Source organism: Eschrichtius robustus, chromosome 3 (genome assembly GCF_028021215.1).
Source record: "Eschrichtius robustus isolate mEscRob2 chromosome 3, mEscRob2.pri, whole genome shotgun sequence".
Lineage (NCBI taxonomy): Eukaryota > Metazoa > Chordata > Mammalia > Artiodactyla > Eschrichtiidae > Eschrichtius > Eschrichtius robustus.
The window spans coordinates 19,950,342-19,976,076 of NC_090826.1; the positions used below are offsets into that span (position 1 = coordinate 19,950,342).

Genomic DNA, 25,735 nt, shown 5'->3' on the forward strand with positions numbered 1-25,735 from the left:
CAGCTTAGGACCATTTCCTGCATTTTTTGGCTCATATCTCTGTCTTCCTTCAAAGCCAGCAATAGCAGGTTGAGTCACTCTCATGCTTTGAATCTCTCCTTTTTCTTCTTTCGTCTCATCTCTCTCTGACTCAGTCAATAAACATTTTCTACTTTTAAGGATTTATATTCCAGAATAATGAAAAAGAAGGAACACTTCCCAACTCATTTCATTATGCATAACCTTGACTCTAAAACCCATTAAGGACAGTATGAGAAATAAAAATTACATGCCAATGTCACTCATAAACATAGATGAAAAATCCTAAATAAAATACTAGCAAACCAGGGACTTCCCTGGTGGTCCAGTGGGTAAGAATCCATGCTCCCAATGCAGGCGGCCCGGGTTCGATCCCTGGTCGGGAACTAGATCGCTAATGCATGCCGCAACTAAGAGTTCGTATGCTGCAACTAAGAAGAAGGCCGCATGCTGCAACGAAGATCCTGCATGCCACAACTAAGACCTGGTGCAGCCAAAATAAATAAATAAATATTTTTTTAAAAATACTAGGAATGAGCAATGAGTAATAAAAAGGGTAATAAATACATCAGAATCAACTTGTATTTATTTCAGGAATCCAAGATTGGTATAACATTAGAAAATCACTTAATATGCTTCATTACTTTAACAGATTAAAGAAGAAAAATAATATGGTTATTTCAGTAATACAGAAAAATCATTTGATATGATTCAACATCCATTTATCATTTTTTTAAGTTAGCAAACTATAAGTAAAAGAGAAATTTCTCAGTTTGTTAAAGAGTATCTGGGAGAGAAAGAAAAAGAGGAAGAGAAGAAATAAACCCACATTATATCAAATATCATACTGAATGGTGAAACACTGAAAGCATTTGCTTTAAGATCATGAGCTAGATAAGGCCCTTTGTATAAATAAGTGGAGAGAGATACTACCATGGATAGAAAGACACAATTTAAATATATGTGTGTGTGTGTGTGTGTGTGTGTGTGTGTGTGTGTATAAGTTTTTCCTCAATTGATCAAACCCTCAGTAAAATTCTTCTTGTGGAACATACGATCTGATTCTAAAACATATGTGGGGCTTCCCTGGTGGCACAGTGGTTAAGAATCCGCCTGCCAATGCGGGGGACACAGGTTTGAGCCCTGGTCCAGGAAGATCCCACATGCCGCGGAGCAACTAAGCCTGTGCGCCACAGCTACTGAGCCTGCACTCTAGGGCCCGCAAGCCACAACTACTGAAGCCCGTGCGCCTAGAGACCATGCTCTGCAACAAGAGAAGCCACCGCAATGAGAAGCCTGCGCACCGCAGTGAAGAGTAGCTCCCTCTCACCGCAACTAGAGAAAGCCCACACACAGCAACGAAGACCCAACACAGCCAAAAATAAATAAATTTTAAAAATAAAACATATGTGGAAGTACAAAACACAATGACACTTCAAAAGAAGAACAAAATGGGAGCTTGTCTTTAAAGATATCAAAAAGTATTTTAAAGCTATTCATTATTACGACAATGATGTATTGGCATGGGAATAGACAAAATGATCAATGGAAAGAATAGAAAGCCTAGATATAGACACACAAATATATTGACGTATGAGTTATAACCAACTTAGCATTGTAGATGAGAAAAGGATGGACTCTTCAATACTTGTTGCTGGGTCACTTGGTTAAACATACAGGTGGGGGTATAAAATTGAATCCTAATCTCACACCATATACTGAAATCAGTCCCAGGTAGATTAAAGACCTAGAAAGCTTTTAAATAGACAAAAAAGAATAACTTTTTATGACTTTGGGATAGGGGGAGGACTTCGTAAACTAGACATAAAAACTTACCCTAAAGGAAAAGAACGGTAAACTTAATTACATTAAAATAAGAACTTTTTTCATCAAAGCACATCATAAAGAGAGTGAAAAAACAAGCCACAAAGTAGGAAGAGAGCCATCCATAGTCAGAACCACATAAAGAACTCCTACAAACCAGGAAGTAAAAGACAAAACAAACTAATAGGCAAAAGGTTTAAAGCAAGCATTTCACAGACGAAGAAACCAAATGACTAATAAACACATAGACATCCAACCTCATTGGTAGTCAGGAAATGCAGATTAAAACTGTAATGTGTTACCATATTCACAAAGTCAAAAAGTCTAATCATATGGAAACAACCAGAAAGTCGATCAACTGCAGAATGCATGAACTGTGGAGTATCCGTATGGCAGGGAAAATAAATGGATTACGAGTACATGCAGCTACATGGCTGTATCTCGGGAACAAAATGTTGAGTACTAAAAGCAAGTCACAGAAGAATACAAGATTCCATTTTCATGAAGTTTAAAATGTGAAAAGCAGACAATATTCATTCTTAGAAACACATTCATCTTGTTAAACTACCTCAAGGAGGGAGGTGAAGGAATAAAACTGAGAGGGTGGCACACAAAGGACTTCAAAAATAATGGTAGTTATTTTTCTTAAACTGGGTGGTAGGTGATGGGGAGGGAGAGAGGAGGCGATGTTAGCTCATTGTCGGAGGGGTTGCAAGTCAGTCCCCACTGAGAGGAGGGGAGAGGGGTCACATGTTTCCTTCCCCAAGTGTGTTGGGAGACAGAGATGAGGAAAATTGGGAGAGAGATGCAGAGGAAGTGAGAGAGATAGAAGAGTCCGGGGCGACCAAAAGTCCAGAAGGCAGGTGGTGGGCGGGAGGGTGGGGAATGGAAAAGTCAATGTTAACTTATCTGTTAGAGTCTTTTCTTTTTTTGCGTTTCCTTTTTTTTAAAATTTTTATTGGAGTACCGTTGATTTACAATGTTGTGTTAGTTTCAGGTATACAGCAAAAAATTGTCTTAAAAAAATTCCTGGGGACTTCCCTGGCAGACCAGCGGTTAGGACTTGGTGCTTTCAATGCCATGGGCCAGGGTTTGATCCCTGGTCAGGTAACTAAGAACCCACAAGCTCTGCGGCACAGCCAAACAAACAAACAAACGAACTCCTGGAACTATAAGCAATTATAGCAAAAATGCAGGATACAAGGTTAACATACTAAAGTTAATCACTTTCCTATATACCAGCAATGAACAAGTGCAATTTGAAATTAAAAGCAATATACCATTTACATTAGCACCATCCCCCAAAATGAAATAGGTTAAATATAACAAAATATAAACAGTATCTGTGGGAGAAAAACTACAAAACTCTGTTGAAAAGAATCAGAAAACTAAATAATTAGAGAGATACTGTTTGTTTAATATTGAAGGTAGTAAGACCCAATATTGTCAAGATATCAGTTCTTCCCAACTTGATCTATAGATTCAATGTAATCCCAATCAAAATCCTAGCAAGTTATTTTGTGGATATCTACAAAGTGATTCTAAAGTTTATGTGGAGAAGTGAAAGACACAGAATAGCCAACATAATTTTGAAGGAGAATAAAGTTGGAGGACTGACACTACCTGACTTCAGGACTTACTGTAAAGCTACAGCAATCAAGACGCAGTGCGGTATTGGCAAAGGGATAGACAAATAGATCAATGGGACAGGATATAGAGTCCAGAGATAAACCCACATAAATGTAGTCAAGTGATTGTTGACAATGGAGCAAAGGCAATAATGATGGAGCAATGACAGTCTTTTCAACAAATGTTGCTGCAATTAAGAAAATACATAAGCAAGCTACAGACTGGGAGAAAATATTTGCAAAACATCTACCTGACAAAGGACGTCTATCTAGAGTATGTAAAGAATTCCTAAAATTCAATAATAGAAGACAACTAATCCAATTTTTAAAAGACAAAAGCATCACTTCAAAAAAAGAAGACATAAGAATAGACAATAAGAACATGGAAACAGTGAATGATTTATTCATTGATTCTACAAACATTCATTGAATATTAAATATGAACTACATGAATAAAACAATAACTGTGCACCCGAGGGCCTCACTGTTGGTAGGGGAGGCAATTAAACAGATTCGTTTTCTTAAAAAGTGGTGCTGGGGCTTCCCTGGTGGAGCAGTGGTTAAGTGTCTGCCTGCCAATGCACGGGACACGAGTTCGAGCCCTGGTCCAGGAAGATCCCACATGCCGCAGAGCAACTAAGCCTGTGCGCCACAACTACTGAGCCTGTGCTCTAGAGCTCGTGAGCCACAGCTACTGAGCCCGCATGCCACAACTACTGAAGCCCGTGCGCCTAGAGCCCATGCTCCGCAACAAGGGAAGCCACCACAATGAGAAGCCCACACACTTCAAAGAAGAGTAGTCCCCGCTCACCACAACTAAAGAAAGCCTGCGTGCAGCAATGAAGACTCAGCGCAGCCAAAAATAAATAAATAAATAAATATTTTTTTAAAATGGTGCTAGAACAACTGAACATCCATCTGCAAAAAAAATTAATCTAGACACAGACTTTATACCCTTCACAAAAATTAACTCAAAATGCATCATAGGCTTAAATGTAAAATGCAAAACTATAAAACTCCTAGAAGATAACATAGAAGAAAATCTAATTGACCTTGGGCATAGCGTGATCCATGAAAAAAATAATTGACAAGCTGGAGCTCATTAAAATTAAAAACTTCTGCTCTGGAAAAGACTATCAAGAGAATAAGAAGACAAGCCACATACTGGGAGAAAGTATTTGCAAAAGACACATCTGATAAAGGACTGTTACCCAAAATATACAAAGAATAATAAGAAACCCAATAATAAAAAAAAAATAATAAGAAAACAAATGACTTAACTAAAACTGGACAAAAGACCTAAACAGACATCTCACCAAAGAAGATTTATAGATGGCAAATAAGCACATGAAAAGATGCTCAACATAATGTGTCATTAGGGAAATGTAAATTAAAACAACAAGATACCACTACACACCTATTCAAATGGCCAAAATCCAAAACTCTTAACACCACCAAATACTGGCAAGGATGTGGAGCAATAGGAACTCCCATATATTGCTGGTAAGAATGCAAAATGGTGCCGCCACTTTGTAAGACAGTTTGGCAGTTTCTTACAAAACTAAACATGCTCTTACCGTATGATTCAGCAATCACACTCCTTGGTATTTACTCAAATGAACTGAAGACTTATATTCACACAAAAATCTGAACAGAAATGTTTATAGCAACTTTATCCATAATTGCTGAAACTTGGAAGCAACCAACATGTTCTTCAGTAAGTGAAAGATTCAATAAACTGTGGTACATCCAGACAATGGACCATTAGCACTAAAAACAAATGATCAAGCCATGAAAAGACATAGAGGAACCTTTAGTATTACTAACTGAAAGAAGCCAATCTGAGAAGGCTATATCCTGTATGATTCCAAATATATGACATTTGGAATATGTGACATAGAAAAGGCAAAACTTCAGAGACAGGAAAAGGATCAGTGGTTTCCAAGGCTTAGCGGGGAGAGGTGGATGAATAGGTTTAACACAGAAGATTTTTAGGATAGTGAAACTATTCTGTATTCTGTATGATACTACAATAGTGGGTATATGTCATTATACATTTGTTGAAACCATAGACTGCACAACACCAAGAGTAAATCTCAATGTAAATTATGGACTTTGGGTGATAATGATGTCAGTGTAGCTTCATCAACTGTAACAAATGCACCACTGTGGTGCAGGATGTTGATAGTCAGGGAGGATGTGTGTATGTGGGGACAGGAGGCATATGGGAAATCTCTGTACCTTCCACTCAATTTTGCTGTGAACCTGAAAGTGCTCTAAAAATATTAAAAAATAAAAACATATTATGACCCATCAAATAAAATAGGAAATCATGATATAAATTAATAAATTGAAATTTTGACAAGGATTGGGATATTTACAGTTTCCAAGTACCTCCCCCCTAAAAAAAATACGTATTAATTCCAAGGAGAAAAAGAATAACCTGACAGTGGAGAAGTAGAAAAGTGGCTGACACCACCTGAATCAAGGGTTCAAAGTGCACTTCATTGGTAATGGAAAAAATCCAAATCACACCACCTGACAGGATGCACTGAGAAGAACCCCAGCATTGCTTCTGTGATATTCCAGCCAAATATGCAAAATCTGAGTCTAACCTTGAGGAAACACCAGAAAAAGCCAAACTGAGAGGTGGGCTACAAAATAGCTGACCTGCAATCTTCAAAAATGTCAAGATCATGAAAGTTAAGGAAAGTCTGAGGAATTTTCCAGAATGAAAGAAAAAAGACATGATACTAAATGATTCCGAATTGTATCCTTTACTATAAAAGATATTGTTGGGACCACTGGGAAAACTTGAATGGAGTCTGAAGACTAGACAGTAGTAACAAGTCAATGTTTTTTTCCTGATTTTGATGGTTGTATTGTGGTTCTATAGAACTAGCTTGTTTGTAGGAAATACACACTAAAGTATCAGGGGGATAATGGGGCACCATATTGGCAGCCTACTCTCAAATGATTACAAGAAAAAGCTTTTTTGTACTATTCTTGCAACTTTGAGGTTTTTCAAATTTTTTAAATTGAAGTTTATTTTATATGATATCTGTATGCTGTAGAATGAAGCTGGCCCCCTACCTCACACCATATACAAAAATTAATTCAAAATAGATCAATGACTTAAATATAAGCGCTAAAATCATAAACTTTTAGAAGGTAACATAGCAGTGAATTTTCATGACCTTAGATTTGGCAATGGATTCTTAGACATGACACCAAAAGAACAAGCAGCAAAAATAAAAATAAAGTGGACTTCATCAAATTTAAAACCTTTGTGCATCAAAGGACATTACCAAGAGGGTGAAAAGGCAACCTACAGAATCGGATAAAATATTTGCAAATTAGACATCTGATAAGGGTCTAGTATCCAGAATATATAAAGAACTGTTGCAAATCAACAATAAAAAGAAAGCCCAAATTTAAAAATGGGCAAAGTACTTGAATAGACATTTATTAAAAATATATACAATATGGATTTTTCCAAAGAAGACCTATGAATAGCCAGTAGGCACATGAAAAACTGGTCAACATCACTAATCATCAGGGAAAGGCAAATCAAAACTAAAATAAGATATCACTTCAAACCTGTTAGAGTGGCTATCATCAAAAAGACAAGAGATAACAAGTGTTGGCGGGGATGTGGAGAAAAGGGAACCCTTGTACACTGTTGCTGGGAATATAAATTGGTGCAGCCACCATGGAAAACCACAGTATGGCGGTTCCCCAAAAAGTTAAAAAATGGAACTTTATGATCCAGCATATGATCCAGCAATCCCACTTCTGGGTATATATCCAAAGGAAATGAAAGCAGGACAGAAAAGAGATATGTACACTCCCATGTTCATTCCAGCATTATTCACAATAGCCAAGATATGGAAACAACCTAAGTGTCCATCAAAAAATAAATGGATAAAAAAGATGTGGCACATATATACAATGGAATATTACTCAGCCATAAAAGGAAATGAAATTGAGTTATTTGTAGTGAGGTGGATGGACCTAGAGTCTGTCATACAGAGTGAAGTAAGTCAGAAAGAGAAAAACAAATACAGTATGCTAACACATATATATGGAATCTAAAAAAAAAAAAAAAATGGTTCTGAAGAACCTAGGGGCAGGACAGGAATAAAGACGCAGACGTAGAGAATGGACTTGAGGACACGGGGAGGGGGAAGGGTAAGCTGGGTTGAAGTGAGAGAGTGGCATGGACATATATACACTACCAAATGTAAAATAGGTAGCTAGTGGGAAGCAGCCGCATAGCACAGGGAGATCAGCTTGGTGCTTTGTGTCCACCTAGAGGGGTGAGATAGGGAGGGTGGGAGGGAGACGCAAGAGGCAGGAGCAGATGTATATATATATATTATAGCTGATTCACTTTGTTCTAAAGCAGAAAGTAACACACCATTGTAAAGCAATTATACTCCAACAAAGATATTTTTTAAAAAAAGAAGATGTGGCATATATGTGTGTGTGTGTGTGTGTGTGTGTGTGTGTGTATAGTGGAATATTATTCAGCCATGAGAAAAAAGGAAATCCTGCCATTTGGGACAACATCGATGGCCCTTGAGGGCATTTATGCTGAGTGAAATAAGCCAGACAGAGAAAGATAAATACTACATGGTATCACTTATATGTGAAATCTTTTTAAAAAATGTCAAACTCAGAAACAGAGAGTAGAAAAGTGATTGCCAGGGGCTGAGGGGTGGGGGAAAGGGAAAAGTTGGTAAAAAGCTACAAACTTTCAGCTGTAAGATGAATAAGTTCTGAGGATCTAATGTAAACATCGTGACTCTAGTTGATAACACTGCATGGTATAATTGAAATCTGCTAAGAGAGTAGAGCTTAAACGTTTTCACTATAAATAAATAAATAAATAAATAAGGCGATGGATGTATTAATTACCTAAATGGGGGAAAATCCTTTCACAATGTATACGTGTATCAAATTACCATGATGTACACTTCATATACCTTACAATTATATATGTCAGTTATACCTCAACAAAGCTGAAATAAATGAATGAATAGTTTATTTTAACCTTCTCATGTTTGGGAAAAAAATGATGAAGAAGATATACAAGTGGCCAATAAGCACATGACAAGACGCTCAACATCACAAATCTTTAGGGAAATGCAAATCAAAACCACACTGAGGGCTTCCCTGGTGGCTCAGTGGTTGAGAATCTGCCTGCTAATGCAGGGGACACAGGTTCGAGCCCTGGTCTGGGAAGATCCCACATGCCGCGGAGCAACTAGGCCCATGAGCCACAACTACTGAGCCTGCGCGTCTGGAGCCTGTGCTCCGCAACAAGAGAGGCCGCGATAGTGAGAGGCCCGCGCACCGCGATGAAGAGTGGCCCCTGCTTGCCGCAACTAGAGAAAGCCCTCGCACGGAAACGAAGACCCAACACAGCCAAAAATAAATAAATAAAAATGAATTAAAAAAAAAAAAAACCACACTGAGGTACCTCTTCACACTCACTAGAATGGCTCTATTTTTTTAATGGAAAATAACAAGTGATGACAAGGATGTGGAGAAATTGGAAACCTCATGTGTTGCTGGTGGGAATATAAAATGGTACAGCTATTTTGGAAAACAGTTTGGCAGTTCCTCAAGATGGCCCATCAATTCCACTCCTAGGTATATACCCAAAAGAATTGCAAGCAAAGACATGTTCATAGCAGCATTATTCACAAGAGCCAAAGGACATATGGAAAACAATCTGACGTCCAACAAAGGATGAACAGATACACAAATTGTAGTATGTACAAACAGTGGCATATTATCCGTCCATAAAAGGGAATGGAGCACATTGTAGCATGAGTGAACCACCAAACATAATGCTAAGTGAAACAAAGAAGACACAAAAGGCCACATGTTATATGGTTCCATTTATATGAAGAGTCCAGAACAGGCAAATCTATAGAGACAGAAAACAGATTGGTGGTCGCTAGGGCCTGCGGGGAAGGGGAATGGAGAGTGACTGTTTAATAGGCACGAGATTTCCTTGGGGGATGATGAAAATGTTCTGGAACTAGGTGGAAGTGATGCTTGCATAACACTGTAAATGAACTAAATGCCACTGAATCATTCGCTTTAAAATGATTGGTTTTATATTATGTGAATTTTGCCTTAATTTAAAAGAAAAAAAAAAGTACTACCTTCCTTCCCTGAACCTCTTCTTCTCACCCTATAGAGATAAAAATCCCTATAAGCTTTTGGATTATAACCCATAGTATAAAATAATATCCATGTGTCCATACTGATACAAATAAGTGATTGGATTAAAAATTAATAATTAGTGGAGAAGAGATATGTCTCCTATGCAAAAGAATTCCAAAGAATTTATGTAGACACTCACCCACCTCAGAGAGGTGGAGCTCAGCCCCCCTCTCCTTAAGTATGGGCTGCACATCACGACTTCCTTCCAAAGAATAGAATATCAAAAGGGGTCGGAGGGAGCAACTTTACAGTGGAGAAATCTGGAAACATGACCTTAACCAAAGGATCAAGGGAACATCACAGTGAGAAGTCATATTGGTGACATGTGCCCCCCCATCGTGTGAAGTGATGAGAAAGCAACTTCATCTCTGCAGTCTTCCTCCCAAAACCCATAACCCCAGTGTAGGCATGGAGAAAACATCAGATAATCCCTAACTGAGGGACATTCTACAAAATACCTGACCAATGAATGCTCCTCAATACTGTCAAGTTCAGACTTCCCTGGTGGTCCGGTGGTTAGGACTCCAAGCTCCCAGTGCAGGGGGCCCGGGGTCAGTCCTTGGTCAGGGAACTAGATCCTGCATGCCGCAACTAAAGGAGCCTGCATGCCACAAGTAAAGACCCTGCATGCCACAGCAAAGATCCCGCACGTGGCAACAAAGAGCCCGCGTGCTGCAACTAAGACCCAGCACAGCCAAATAAATAAATAAATATTTTTTAAAAAGGACTGTCCAGGTCATCAGAAACAAGGAAAGTCTGAGAAACCATCACAGACCAGAGGAGGCCAAGGAGACCTGACAACTGAACACAATGGGGTGACCTGGATGGTGGGCGAAAACAGGAAATAGACCTTAGGGGGAAACTGGGGAACTTAGAGTCAACCATGGAGCTTAGTAAATAGTAGTGTACCAGAGCTGGTTCCTTAGTAGTGAAACATGGACCACACGAATGTAAGATGTTAACACTGGGGAAAACTGAATGGAGGGTATACAGGAACTCTTTGTACTATCCTTGCAACTTTTCTGTAAATCTATCAATAAAACTATTCTAAACTAAAAGCTTTATTTAAAAAAAAAAGGCAAGGGACAGAACAGTAAATATTAGTGCCATCATATACACATACATATGCATGTGTAATACACACACGTTTGCACATGCACTGAATATTTCAGAAAGCATACTCTAGAAACCAATAACACCAGAGGCCTCTGAGAGGAACAAGGTGCTTGGAGGACAGGGAAAGGAGGACACAGCATACTTTTTCTACCTTTTGAATTTTGATACGAATGGTTAAAAAATGAGTGTTCTGGGAATTTCCTGGTGGTCCAGTGGTTAGGACTCGGTGCTTTCACTGCCAGGGGTGCGGGTTCAATCCCTGGTCAGGGAATTAAGATCCCGAAAGCCACTTGGTGCAGCCAAAAAAAAGTGTTCTGTGTTGGCTTCAGCACAGACTAAAATTAGAATGGTATGGAGAAGATGAACCTGGCCCAGTGCAAGGATGACACACAAACTCATGAACTGTTCCATATTCTTTAGTGTTTAGTGTGCACAGAGTTTCAATTTTGTAAGATGAAAAAGTTCTAGAGATTTGTTGCTCAACAATGTAAATATACTTAACACTACTGAACTGTACACTTAGAAATGGTTAAGATGGCAAATTTAATCTATGTGGCTTCACCACAATTTAAAAAATAGAGTGTTCTAAAGCAAAAGTGACAATCTGTTCAGAGATGGGTATCCAGTTTATCTTCCTAATTATGTTCTGTAATTTTCTTCATATTTGAAAATTTTAAATCTCAGGCCAGGGTTCTGCGTGTGCAAAGGGCCTGCGGCAGGATGAAGCATAGCCAGTGTGGGCTGGAGAGCAGGGAGCAAAGGACAAGGTGGCACAGGATGAGAGAAGTCGGTGGGGACTCAGTCACACAGCCACCGGAGACAACGTCCTTCCCACACATTCCAGAGGCTCCCACCTGTGCCAGCCTAGAAGTCAGGTCTGCTCCCTAGCACTAACAGGGCTCCTGAGTCTGCTTCCCAAATCACATAGTGCCAGCCCCGGCCCAGCCCCCAGCTCCGCCCTGAACAGGACAAGCTCATGTTTCCCCATCCCCTCTAGGCTGCTTTACCCCACAAGAGACAGTTCTGAGCCAACAGGTTTCTGTGAGCGGATGCCGCAGGGCAGGGTTCACACAAAGACGCGACTGTCTCAGGCACCATCCTGGCCCTGCAGAGCAGGATCCTCGCCTGATCTTCCAGCCTCCACATCAAAGAGGAGACATCTAAACCCCCGCTAGCCGCCCACAGCACTCAGCCCAGCCCTGGTCCCGGGTGGCTCTCTTGGGGTACTTTCCACCCCTCGGATAGGAGGAAGGAGGTTGAGGCAGGACACAACAGTAGCGGGTTGGCACTGCTGTGCCCAGGAGAAAAGTCAAGCCATGGAGCACAGCATCTTCCACGCGCACGGCACTTTACAGTGCTCAGCACACCGTGAAGGAGGCATGGTGGGTACTGGCATGCTTGTGACAGGTCAGGAAAAGGAATCGATTGTACTGAAGTCACAGCTGGCCAGAGGGTCCAGACCCTCCAGCTTCCAGGAGCACAGGAGGTTTCCACCCCAGGAGGGACAGTCTGACAGCGAAGACACCGGGCGAGGCCTCCCAACGGCACCACTTAGTAGCTGGGATCTTGGGCAGATCGTGACCTCCCTAGGGTGCCAAGTGCAGTGCCTGGCATGTGGTAAATATTCAGCAGTAGGTGGCTCTTCTAACCGTGATGTCCCAGAAACTACCCACTAGAGAGCTGTCACTAACAACCAACTCATCTACTCCAGAGGCCATCGCATGGGCTGAAATAGGAGGAGGGGTGAGGGCACCCAGGGACAGAGCACCTGCCTGCCAGATAGACCCCCTGCCCCACACCCAGGCTCACCAGCTTTGCTGAGATTAAATGCAATCAGAGTCACAGAAGAGGCGGTGGGAACCAGGAGACCTGAGGGGTCCAGTCTCCACACTGATCATAATGTGCTGTGTTACTCTTGGCAAGTCACTTCCTCTCTGAGCCTCATGGCTTTTTTTCATCAGTAAAATGAAGAGTCTGGACATCAAGAAAGGCCCCTCAAAACTAAGGTCCTGTGAATGTATTTTATTTCCAAATTCCTTCTAAAATGGATAGGTAGATAAATATGGATGGATGGGTGTGCGGATGGGGGAGGTGGATGAAAGATAGATAAAAACTGGTTGGTTATTACCTTCTTTTAAGGCTGACTCAAGCAAGGAAGAAAGGAAAGAAGAAAAGAAGGGAAGGAAGAAGGAAGGGAGGGAGGAAGGAAGGGGGAGAGAAAGAAAGAGAGAGAAAGAGGGGGGAAGGGAACTAGCTACTGCTCACTGCGCCCTCCCACATGCCATGTGTTGTTCAAAGCACTTACGTGGGGCTCTCCTGCCTCTTCGAGATGGTGGCAAGTGAAGAAATTCTTCAGAAATGATGAGGAGAAAAGGTCCAAAATTACTGCCAGAAACCAGCTATATCAATCAAGGTTCTCCAGAGAAACAGAACCAATAGGATGGATGGATGGATGGATGGATGGGTAGGTGGGTGGATGGATGGGGGGATGGATGGATGGATGGGTGAATAGATGGGTGAGTGGATGGATGGGTGGATGGATGGATTTATCTTAAGGAATTGGCTTACACAACTGTGACGGCCAGCAACTCCAAAATCCTGTAAGCAGCAGGCTGGAATCTTCCAGCAGCTAGAAACTCAGGCAGAAGTTGATGTAACAGCCTTGAAGTAGAATTTCTTCTCTTGGAAACCTCAGTTTTTGCTCTTAAGGCCTTCAATTGATTGGATGGGGCCCACCCACAGTATCAAGGGTAACCTCCTTTACTTAAAGGCAACTGATTGTAGGTGTCAACTGCAATCCCTTCAGAGCAACACCTAGATTAGCGTTTGATTAAACAATTAGGTACTATAGCCTAGCCAAGTTGACACATAACATTGACCATCACCCCAGCTGACCCAGCCTCAACTGTGTTTCCCTTAACCTCTCTCCTATTTCCCCAACCCAGCCGAACCCAACTTCCCATCCTTATCTCAAAGAATTAACTTCCAGTCTGTGGCATTTCCACAGTCAGGATCTCCAGGGGCCTCACGCAGTAGGGTACTGTATTAGGATGGGAGCTGAACAGAACCAGAAAGATATTTCTATCAGGAACTTGGAACAAGAGACCCGGACTTGGCCAAATCAGCCAAAAAAACCTGAAAAAGAAAAGAAAAAACCTGCTCCCCAGATCAGCTGATCTGTCTCTGGGTTCTCGGTTTTTTCCTGCTCCATGGATTCCTTGGTATTCACTGTCTCTCATAAACATATTTCTGTGATATATACTGTAAATCTGCTTCATTTGAAATTCACAGTTAATGACCTATTCCCTCGGATTCAGGAAACAGAGTAAGGTTCCGGCTTTTAAAGGCCAGGAGTTTACTAGCCAGAATATGACAAGTATTACAAAGTATAGGCCTGCTCTAAAAGCACTTAAGAAACAGTCTCCATCAGAAATTTCAAGAATACCTTCAAATAACATCATTTATCTGCCAAAAGGCCAAGGGGGTGGGAAGCGATGGTGGGCAGGGAGTAAATGAGTATTTGATCAAATCCATACTCTCAACTCCCTGAGGAGGGGGATAGATATTTACTAACCCTTCTTGCTCTGGCAAGGTTTGTGTGCACATCTGTGCGGGCCGGGGGTCTGCAGGGCTGCAGATGGGTGCACACGTGGGCACCAAAGACCCTTCCAGCCACCAGCCCCCACAGCTGACAAAGCAAACTCCACCATGATCTGAACTCTATGACAAAGAGGTAATTTAATAAAATGAGTATCCCCGTTTTCGGGTCGGTCCACTTAACTGAAATCCAAAGCCAGCTCTGGAGTCAATTGGGCTGCGGATGCATTGATCAGGCCCATCCACACTTTCTCATTTTCAATAGAGTCAGGGCTTAACCAGGTTAATTTCTGTTAAACACATTACCCAGGTACTCTCCTCTTACCAGCCCAGTGATTTTGTGTCAGGCCTGAAGGATTGTAATTGCAATCCAGTGAGACGCCAACTCAACAGGGTGATTTACTGAGGCCCACGGAGCCCAGGCCGGCCTCCTACCTGCTGGCCGCTGGACGGGAACTTTCTTCCTTGAGTCTTGTCATGATTAACGGCCGAGGGCCCGGAACGAGGTGTCACGTGAGAGGCTGTCCCTGGGGAGAACAGGATGCTGCTTCTTTTGGACACACACTCTGTGCTTCTCTCCAAGCCTGGGGAGGGGGAGGGTGGGAATTGGCACGAGGGCCTCTTTGTTCCATGGAACGGGAACGCGGGAGGGGCTGGGCTTCGGGTACGGGTCATTCCAAGTCATGCCCATTCCTCGGTGGAGTGAGACCCTCCTGTCATACAAGGAACATTCCCAGCCGTACTTGCCAGTCTCCTCTGGACCACAGGCCTCAGCGGGACAGGCCCAGTGCTCTCACCTCGGACCCCACCTTCTCCCAGCTTCTCTCCCCTCTGCTCTCTTTGGGCCCAACTCCCACGTGCTCCCATCCTGCTTTGTGATTGCTTCACCTGTGGCCTGAGCCACTCGCCTCACGTGTCCACTTCCCAGGCCCCTCAACTGGGGCGTGACGAGGACATCTGCTTGTAGGGTCATGGAGACAAAGCCTGGGGAGTAGCCCGCCCGGCGCCTGGCGCAGCACGGTGAGACTTCCGTCAATGTCAGGTGCCGTCACTTCCCCTAAGAAGAGAAGCTGGAAAGGACAGACGAGAACCGGCACTGGTGAGGATGGGGAGAAACTGGAGCCCTCCTCCCGCGCTGATGGGAATGTAAATGGTACAGCCCCCGCGGAAACAGTTTGGCAGTTTCCTAAAAAGTTAAATGTGCACTTACCGTATGACCCAGCAATGTTCACTCCTAGGTTTTTTTCACTCCCGAGAGGAATGAAAACAGGTGTCCACACAAAGACTTGTGCACAAATTATCACAACAGCTTCATTCGTAATACCACAAAATTGGGAACAACCCAGATGCCCATCAGCAGATGAATGGATAAACTGAGTGTGGTCTATCCACACAGTGGAGTATTATTCCGCCATAAAAAAGAATGAAGAACTGAGACCTGCTACGACATGGATAATCCACAAAATCATTATGCCAACTGAAAAAAAGTATACACAAAAGACCACATAGTGTATGATTCCACACATATGAAATGTCCAGAAAAGGCAAATCTATAGAGACAGAAATTAGATTAGTGGTTGCCTGGAGCTCAGAAGTAGAGCAAGGATTAGCTGTAAATGGGCACTAGGGATCTTATTGAGGTGGCAAAATGTCTAAAACTCAATTGTGGTGATGGATGCACAACTCAGTGACTTTACTAAAAAGCATTGAACTATACACTTAAAATGAGTAAATTTTATGGAATGTAAATTATGCCTCATAAAGTTGTTTAAAAAGAGAGGATGAGAGCAGCTGGTACCTGTCACTTGTAATGAAGGTTGCTACCTTAATTTGATTTGGGTTTGTTTGTTCTTTGCTTGTTTGTTTTGCCAAAACAAGGTAACAAGCTTTTGTTGGGACTGAAAAAGCTCATATATGTGTCGTTATATGAGATACTGAATTAAATTTCCTAGTGCAGGGCCCAGCACAATGTTGGAAATGACAGCAGGCATCATTTATAATCTATGAGCTCTTTTTAATTGGAAAGGTCTCCTAGAAGAGGAAAGATTTAAGGGGATACAGTTGACCTTTTGTAGTCACTACCTGCCCTCTGGATGTTGAGCGCATGAAATGCCTATGAAAGTCCATTGTCCGTGGGAACCAATTAGATATTCAACCATGCGTACATTGTTTATTGATCGTCTTCCACACGCACAAGTTACTGAATCTGGGCCTCAGTTTCTTCATCTGTAAAATGGGCTGATAGGCTTAATGTAAGGATTGCTTGAATTAATATATGAAAAGTGCTTGGGCACATAGCAAGTGTCAGCTATGATTGTTACTTTTTAAACCAGGACCTTCTCCCCAGCCTAGCTTCAAGAGCGGCCTGGCTAATCAGTGGCTACTGCTGCTGACTTTCAGGCTGTGCACCTCACATGCCCTCACACCTGTCCTTTGTAGCCGTACTTACTGCATCTGTGATGTCACTGCCCTTGTGTCATCATTTAGGCAATGGCCCTCTCTCTCCCACTGGAATGCAAGCTTCATCTGGGCAGGGACCAGGCCAGTTTCTGCTTACTACTGTGTCCCCATCTGCCTAATACAGGAGTTAACAAGCTCACAATAATTACTTATGGAAGGAATTAAAACGGAAGATGAAGGGGTGAGGGAGAGAAGGAGGAAGGAGCCACTAGCATTGGTAGCAACAGTCCTCCCAAGATAAATGTCATTATTACCAAGCAAATCTTCAATCCTAAGCCCAGGGTCTTCCAGTCCAGTGCCTGGAAGCATGGGGGGTGAGGAGGGGGCAGGGAAATAGGAATTTTAATCATGATGGGGGAACGACCCACAAATTGGTACCATATACTCTGTATGTCAGCTTTCTGGAGTTCAGTAGCATTGGTGGTGTTAAAAGTACAGAAAGTATAGATCCTGACATGCATTACTCTGAATACTGCCAGGCCCTACTCTAAGCCCTTTATGCTTATTATTTAATCCTCACAACAACCCTCTGCGGCAGGTACTACCACTATCCCATTTAACAGATGAGAGGACAGAGGCCCAAAGGGTTTTAGTAACTCACCTGAGGCCATACAGCTAAGTGGCAGAGCCAGCTTTGGACTCACAAAATTTGACTCAGAAACTGTGCCCTTAAATCCTACATGGTGTTTCCAGAAGAGGAGGAAGTGTTTAAAGAATGAATGAGCAACATTTCTTTTCTGACACTATGGAGCTTAGGATCCGCCATAAGAAAAAGGGCCACCCCCAATGACTGATGCTGGCAGATCCCTCACAGACTCTCACTCATTCAGTAAGTGTTTACTGAGCATCTTACCCTCTGTTTCCTCATCTGTAAAGTAGGAATAATAGTAATGGAACGTGCCTTGTTGGATAGGTACTCAGAACACAGGCTTGCACATAGTAGGGGCTCAATAAGTGTTTGTTATATTGTTATCTGCTTGAGGCAGGCCCTCACTGGGCTATGGGAACATAAAGATGCAGAAGACACAGGCTTTCCCCAAAAGAACCCTTTGGCTACTAGGGGAAACAGACCAATAAGCCATCATAACCCAGTCATTCTTTAGAAAGTGAAAAAGTGCCTCCTTGATCAATAAGATCTTGACATTATTTACAATAGAAATGCTAATCAAATTAAATACACACACAAATGAGTGCATGTAATACTTGTGACATCTGAATAAGGTCAATGAATTGTACTAATGTTAATTTTCAACGGATTGGATCAATGCTAATTTCCTGATTGTGATATTATACTATAGTTATACAAGATGTTACCCTTTGGGGAAACCGGGTGAGGAGTATATGCGATCTTCTTGTATTATTTCCTGCGACTGCATGTGAATCTATAATTATCTCAAAATAAAAACTTTTTTTTAAAAAGCTCTTGGCTCACTCAAGAGAAATTGATTTGTCAGGCAGTCCTATATAGGACTTTTAATTCCATTAATATATGCACATAAATGCTATTATAAGTATCTATATGAGATGATTCATGTTAACTAAATTTATTGTGGTCATCATTTCACTATATATGTAAGTCAAGTCATTATGCAGTACATCTTAAATCTGTACAGTGCTGTATGCCAATTACATCGCAATCAAACTGAAAGGGGAAGAAAATGCTGTTCTGAACATCTAGTTTGCCTGGAAAAAATAGTAACGTTAGTACAGTTATTAGATGCCAGGTGTGCTTTATGTGTATCATCTCCAGTCTTCACAAGAGAGCTGCAAGGTGGTATTTTTCATTTCTAAATTCAGCTGAGCACTGAAAATTGTCCAGAATGTAGGGGAAATTTTGGCCTGGCTTTGCGTCTGCTGAGAGGTTGTCCAGTGAACACAGCAGCTGAGAGCCCAGGGAACACAGTGTACCACTTCTTCCCATCCGGAACCCACCCACTCAAAAAGTTTAAAGAAGGAGAGATGGCTACGGTGGACAAGGAAGATGAAGGGGCTGGTGGGGATGGAGATGTCACGAGAATAGCGACGTCCTGAAAGTCAGAAAAATCAAAAGTTTCCAATAGGTGGGCTTCCCTGGTGGCGCAGTGGTTGAGAATCTGCCTGCCAATGCAGGGGACACGGGTTCGAGCCCTGGTCTGGGAAGATCCCACATGCCGTGGAGCAACTAGGCCCGTGCGCCACAACTACTGAGCCTGCGCATCTGGAGCTTGTGCTCCGCAACAAGAGAGGCCGCGATAGTGAGAGGCCTGCGCACCGTGATGAAGAGTGGCCCCCTCTCGCCACAACTAGAGAAAGCCCTCGCACAGAAACGAAGACCCAACACAGCCAAAAATAAATAAATAAATAAATAAAATTTTTTTAAAAAAAGTTTCCAATAGGGAAAAACAAAAGCTTTTCATGAAGGTGATCAAACATCCAAGGAAAGCAGCTTTTCATTCGGTTCAATGGGGCAACTGACCAAAAAGCAGCAGTGTTCTGTGGCTCAAAATGTTACTCGTCACTTATGAGAACAAGGTTACTTGTTACTTGTTTTATAAAAACAACTTCCAGGGTAAATCACTGGTGCATGTGGTCCTCTCCTTCTGAATCAGGGTTCAAAAGGACACTTCAGCATCAAGAAGAGAGTCAGTCCTGTTCATCCTAGGATAGCCTTACCGAGCCTGGAATATTTAGAAACATTAGAAATAAATTTTAGAAATATTTAGACACTATAGTTTTCTAAATTATATTTAGAATATAATACCTAACCATTTGGGATCCCCGCTTGGCCACAAAAATCATTTGAGAAAAGAAAGACTTCATTACGTCACTACTGTCCTTTGGTAATTGTGCAGGAAAAAGGCAGGTGACAGATGACTAATACCTGCAGGGGCCAGGTGCTCCCCAAAGCAGATACACACTTGGTATGAGGAGGGCGCTTCGTTCCTGGGGGCTGAGTCGTCTGCAGGGACACGAATGCTCAATTGTCTGCATCTGGATTCACCGTAGCATTCCACTGCGGCAGCTTCCTTACTGGTCTTGGGAAGTTCTAGAACAGATTTGTTTTTCCCAGTCTGCAGCATGAAAGCAGGATGTAAGGAGTCGTTTTTATGAACCACAGTGGAGTGTCTATTGAAGGATGTGCCATGAGTGGAAAGGTCTGGATGGGAACATTATACAGTTTTAGGCACAGCTGAGATCAAACCACAATCTCTTGGTTTAAAATATGGGTTGACTGCCCACCCTTCCCTCTGCAAGCCGAGCTCACATGCAGAAGGAGTCAGGACTCAGGCCCTCGTTGCATTTCCAGAAGGTGGTCGAATATGCCATCTAATGAGAATGGGACATGAGGAAGATAGATGAACAGCTACATAAGCCAAAGAGCCAATTCCAGCTGATTCTCCATCTCTCACCTTCCTAAAAACAACAAGAATCGTTTTCATCCCTCACCACCTACCAGGGAGGCAGGGGAGCAGGTGACTAAGCCCAGGGCTCGGGAGCGCATGCTCGCTGGGCAAGCTCCCTGCGCCTCATTTTCCTCGTGGGTAAAACGTAGACGATAATAATCATATCCTTCTTCCTGGGTTGTTGTGAGGATTTAAGGTGATTACCCAGGTATGGCGTTCTTGGTGAGGGTATTTGGCTCAAGGCAAAGGGTCCACACACAGGACTTATTTGTAGTATATTCACCTGCTCCAGGCACCACGTAAGCCTTGGCCTTCACTGTTTCATTAAACCATCATGGCACCAAATGAGGTAGGTATTTTATTTTTCCCTTTTACAGAAGAGGAAACTGAGGCCCAGCCAGGTAAAGTGGCTTTGGCCACGGTCACACAGCCTCAAAACCTGATAGGCCCCTAAGGGTCACAAAGGCAGCTCTACTGGGGGCAACTTCCAGGCCAGCGGCCCCCACAAGGGATCTTTGTGTGGGCAGGGCTCCCCCAGCCTGAGCCACAGCCTGGTCCCCAGGGCCTCCTGCTCCAGCCCAGGCCAGGCTCTGCATCTCTGCCCATGGACGGAGGCTCTGCTGAACCTCTTCTCGCCCGTAACCCAGCTACTAATTCCCACCCCAGCTAATGTGCTGCCAGCATTTCAGAACTAACCAGCAAATAAAAAGCTTTTCGCTCTCCATCAGCCTCTTAGGGCCTCTCAGCCACGTTCCCTCACCTGTCAGTTTCACTTACTGAGGCAGACCCGGGAATGGAACCACTCACCTCAGCCGACCACGCTGTTACAGATGTGTTTCATGGAGACGGGGAAGGGGGGAAAGTAAGTGTGTGTGTGTGTGTGTAAGTATGTGAGTGTGTGTGTACATGGATGTGTGTATGTGTGCTTCCCAAGGCCTCCTGGTGCTGTGCCCAGAGGAACTGAGCTGAGGGATATGGTGGGGATGGGCAAGGGCTCCTGCCACTACTTACTGCTCTGGAAGGCTCCAGGACCACCTGAGAGACCCCAAACCTGAAAGCCTCTGCTTGCCTACCTGAGCAGGCAGAGGAGTGGGGTGGACCATTGTCTTCATTTGGCAAACTGAGAAACTGTGGGAAGGTGTGTGGGCCGACATCCTGGCCTCTTTTCCACACCCAGCACTCCTGATGCTCCCCCACCCCCATCCTCCACTGCCTGGGCACCGCGGGTTGACTCCCTGTCCCAGAGCAAGGCACTCAGGCTCTCTGTCCTTAGTCTTAGTGACAGCCAACAGCTAACTGGGCACCAAGCACGTTATCCTCATGACAGCCCTCTGCGGAGAGGATCTGAGAGCTGAGCATCCCCATTGTACAGATGAAGCATCTGAGGCCCTGAGAGATTAAGTAACTAACTTTTACACACATCTGTGGTTGTCTCCTTAAGATAAAATCATGGACGTGGAAAGGCTGGGCCTGAAGGGCAGACAAAATGAAGGCTTCTAATTCATCTTACCAGTGACCCTCCATAAGTGTGGTACCAATCTGTGCTCCTACCAACTAATTTCCCTCTTTGTTTGAAAATCTCATTTCCACCATTCTGGGGGCCTGACCTGCAATTCCAAAGGCAATCCCTTCACCAATTCTGGCAGAGGTCTCAGGGGTCCCAAGAGACATCCAGGTGCTCAGCCAAGGTGTCCCAAGCTCCCCAGGTGACAGACAGCTTACCCCCTCCCCCTCGCATGCACACACAAACACACACACACACACACAGACACAGAAGGTGTACCTCAGCTTTTGGACACAAGCACATATGTGATAAATGACTTCTATTGAGTCTGTTCAACAGGCTAGGGGCTGGGACTCCTCACAGAGCCCTTCCAACCCAGTGAAGAAAGTCAAACTCAGATAACAATAAGCAGGCCCTGACATAGACAACAAACATCCTTGAGATGGGAATGGGGGGCGTCCTCTGAGGGATGGGATGGGCAGGGTTTGGATCAAGCCAGAGGAGGTTCTCCAGGTAGGAGGGGGCCTAGAGTTCCATCAGTTCTACTTTACAAAATAACTCCTCAAATTGGAAAACTAAGCAAGATGCTGTCTAGTTCCCAGAGAGCCTTTTGAGCTGGAGCAGTTCTGCAAAAACATTTTCCAAACTCGCTAGCCCTGCAGAAGTCCAGTTTTGCTTGCAAAATTTCCCCTGGCCCTACCAACACTCTGTACAACTGCTCCCCTTTTCATTCCATCTGTCCCCCAGGATCTCTCCAACCTCTTCCCACATCACCTGGCAAAAGGAGGGCTCAAACATTTGCTGCCCACAGCAAAGAACTTGAACTTGGGTTTGGATGTGGTGTGAGAGGTAACAAGCAGGGAACCACCGTGGGTTAACAGATGTCCTTGCCCCTCACCCTCCACTGCCCACCACCTGACCTTCATTATCCAGCTTCTGTTTTCTCTTAGACCCCATACCTGGGACTGTTTTTCACATCTACAGCCAGGACGTGCTCTGCCTGGCTCTGTACCCCACCTACATCCCAGCCCCCAGAGCAAACCCAGCGCCAACAGCTGCCCAAAGCAGCCGCCTTGATTTACAGTCAAGCATAAGCGCTGCAAATTCTATTTCCCCAGAAACACATGAAAAACTTGGCTCTTTCATTTGCTGACACAAATCTTCTTTTTTCTATTATTCCTCCCTCCCCAGTGTCCTCCCTCACCTCCCACCTCTGCCCCAGTCACCAACACATAAATGAAAAGCTGCAGTTGCAGAGGCAGGGAGACTGGACAAACTGACTCATCTTGAAAATCAGCTTCCTTCTGAGTCTGCATGTCTCCGGGAACACACATCTGTTATCACACGTCAAGGGCAGGAGGGGGCGTTCGCTGGCCCTGGCTTGTTTGTTAGGCACCCGGAGGGACCGCACACTTCAGGGTTCAGCAGAGTTGGAGAATCCGTAGTCCCCGCACTCATCCCGAGGGGCTGGAGCCATGCAGTGGAGTTCCTTCAACCAGCCTGCCCACGGAATCCTCACCCATCTCCCCACTCCCTCCCGACCCATTCTCCTGAAACCCCACCATGTCCGAATCAGATGTATTTGGTCACTCCAAACAGGAAAGTCCTCTTGACTGCCCATCCCCTGCAACACACACACACACACACACACACACACACACAGTCTCACCATCAAGCACAGCACAGAAATGTCAGCACTACAAGGCCTCAGAGCACAGCCACAGGCCCGCAGCACCCTTCCAAGTCCTCTGCAAAAGTGCTCCCCCTCTAACCAAGTTGTCTGGATGTTGGAGTTTGTTAGGCTGGGTGGAGGGTGTGTTTCGTAATTTAACGTGGCTGTTGAGTCTGAGGACAAGGGTCACCAGCTGACTTGGGGGGTATAGAAACCTGTTAGGACATTTCACACATCACAGGAGGAACCCATCACCTTGACCAGGGCCTTCTCAGCTGGCAGCTCACAGGTCTGTGATCTATGACAGCATCAACACTGCCCAGAGGCTGGGGGAAGAGTTGGGCAGTGTTGAATTTGATAAGAATCTAAAGTGCCCCCCACCCCAACCCAGCATCCCCTCCAGGTCCACAGGGGAGATGAGCAATCTAATTAAAGAGTCCTGAGAGTTTGAGGATGGTGGAAGTAACACCCTGGCTCTCTCAGGCTCACTTTTCTTCCTGAGAGCCCTATAAGCATTTTCAGAAAGACAGTCGTGTCTGTCCTAAAGAGTTCTGTGAAGGTAGAAATGGACAGGAATTGCATCATGGAGTTCTACAACAAAGTTGGGGCCCAGAGAGGTTAAGTCACTTGTCCAAGGTCACACAGCATGATTAAAAAAAAAAAAACCTGAAATTGACAGTTTCTTAAAAGTTAAACAGACATTTAACATACAACCCTGCCATCCTACCCCTGGATATTTACCCAAGAAAAATGAAAGCATATGTCCACGTAAAGACTTGTACCCAAATATTTATAGTAGCTTTATTCATAACAGCTCCCAACTGGAAAAAACTCACATGTCCATCAACAGGTAAATGGATAAACAAAGTGTGGTATATCCCTACAATGGAATATTACTCAGCAATAAGAAGCAAGAAACTACTGGTACATGAACAACATAGATAAATCTCAAAAAAACATTATACTAAGTGAAAAAAATCAGACTCAAAAAGAAAAAAAGTACATACTATAGATTCCACTTATACAAAATTCTAAAAATGCAAACTAATCAATAGTAATAGAAAGCAAGTCAGTGGTAACCCGGCAAATGGGAGGGATGGATTACCAAGGGAACTTTCAGAGGTGATGGATATAATCAGTATCTTGATTGTGGCGATGGTTTAACTGATGCATTCATATGTTAGAAGTCAAACTGTACACTTTAAATACGTGCGGCTCACTCTGTCAATTATACCGCAAAAAAGCTGTGAAACAATTTACTGGTAAAAGGAGAAGGGGAGACAAAGCAAAGAGGAAGTACAAGTAGAAAAATTAAAAATGCTAGAAATGAAATCAGAGTGCAGAATGTAAGGCATGCTGCCTGCTAGAGGCCCAACTCAAATTTATTTCTAAGTGAAGGCAAGGAGGGGGAAAAATGATTTTAACACAATAAAATAGTGTCCAGGAAGCGAGAAATAAAAATGTTTGGGTAAAGCCCAGTAGGTTCCCAATCCTGAGCGCTTCTCTGGAGCCTAGTCATCCACCCCCACTGTCGATAAGATTCCTAAACCCTAAATTCCTGTTGGTACAGGTAGAAGCAGTGGTGTGCTGGTAAGTGCTTAACAACCGGCTCCTGGGGTGGGACCATCCTGGTTGCAGTGTTCGCCGATTTCTGGGGTATAAATACTCTCACCACAGCCAACATCAAACTACTAATGTGAAGCCTTTGGGCACAGGCTCGGGAAGAGATGCACAGTAGCATCGTATAGTGTTTCCACCACAGATACAACAGCTGTAAATAACCTCAAGACCATAGATAATAACAAAATATAGGGAAATAATTAGGAGGTGGTGAGTTTTGAATACTTCTGGTCCTTGTTTTTAATATAATTTAATTGTAAGCTTATATAATGTAATTTATAATGATGGCTGGCTCATAAAATTCCTGATGATTTAAGGAGTGGATCTCGATCTGGTACCGGCCAGCTCTAGCACACCACTGGGCAGAAGCTGGAGGATGCCACTGAAGACAAAGTCCCCACGTGACCCAAGGCCCCATGGTTGGATGTGGGACCAGAGCTGGGTAGCAGGAGAGGGTGACTGAATCCACCTATCAGACACGGATGTAGGTGGCAATACAGGTGGAGCTAAGGTTGGGGTCCCTAACAAGGAGCTAGTCAGCTACTCCCTGGAGGCCTCGGAGGGATTGAGCACCTCTGAATATTAAGTGAGGGGGCTTCTGGCTGTGCACACACTTCAGAAAGGCCCTCATGCCCTGAGTGTCTGGCCACAGACTCACAGAATCCAGGGCTGG

At 43.6% G+C, this 25,735-nt stretch overlaps 1 non-coding gene across 1 annotated transcript; it reads left to right on the top strand.

Annotated features, from left to right (window-relative positions):
• The first annotated feature begins 11,140 nt into the window (after positions 1–11,140).
• LOC137763155 (U6 spliceosomal RNA) lies at positions 11,141–11,243 on the top strand. The gene has a single exon (XR_011073718.1). It is a non-coding gene; the product is annotated as a U6 spliceosomal RNA (small nuclear RNA).
• Positions 11,244–25,735: the final 14,492 nt, after the last annotated feature.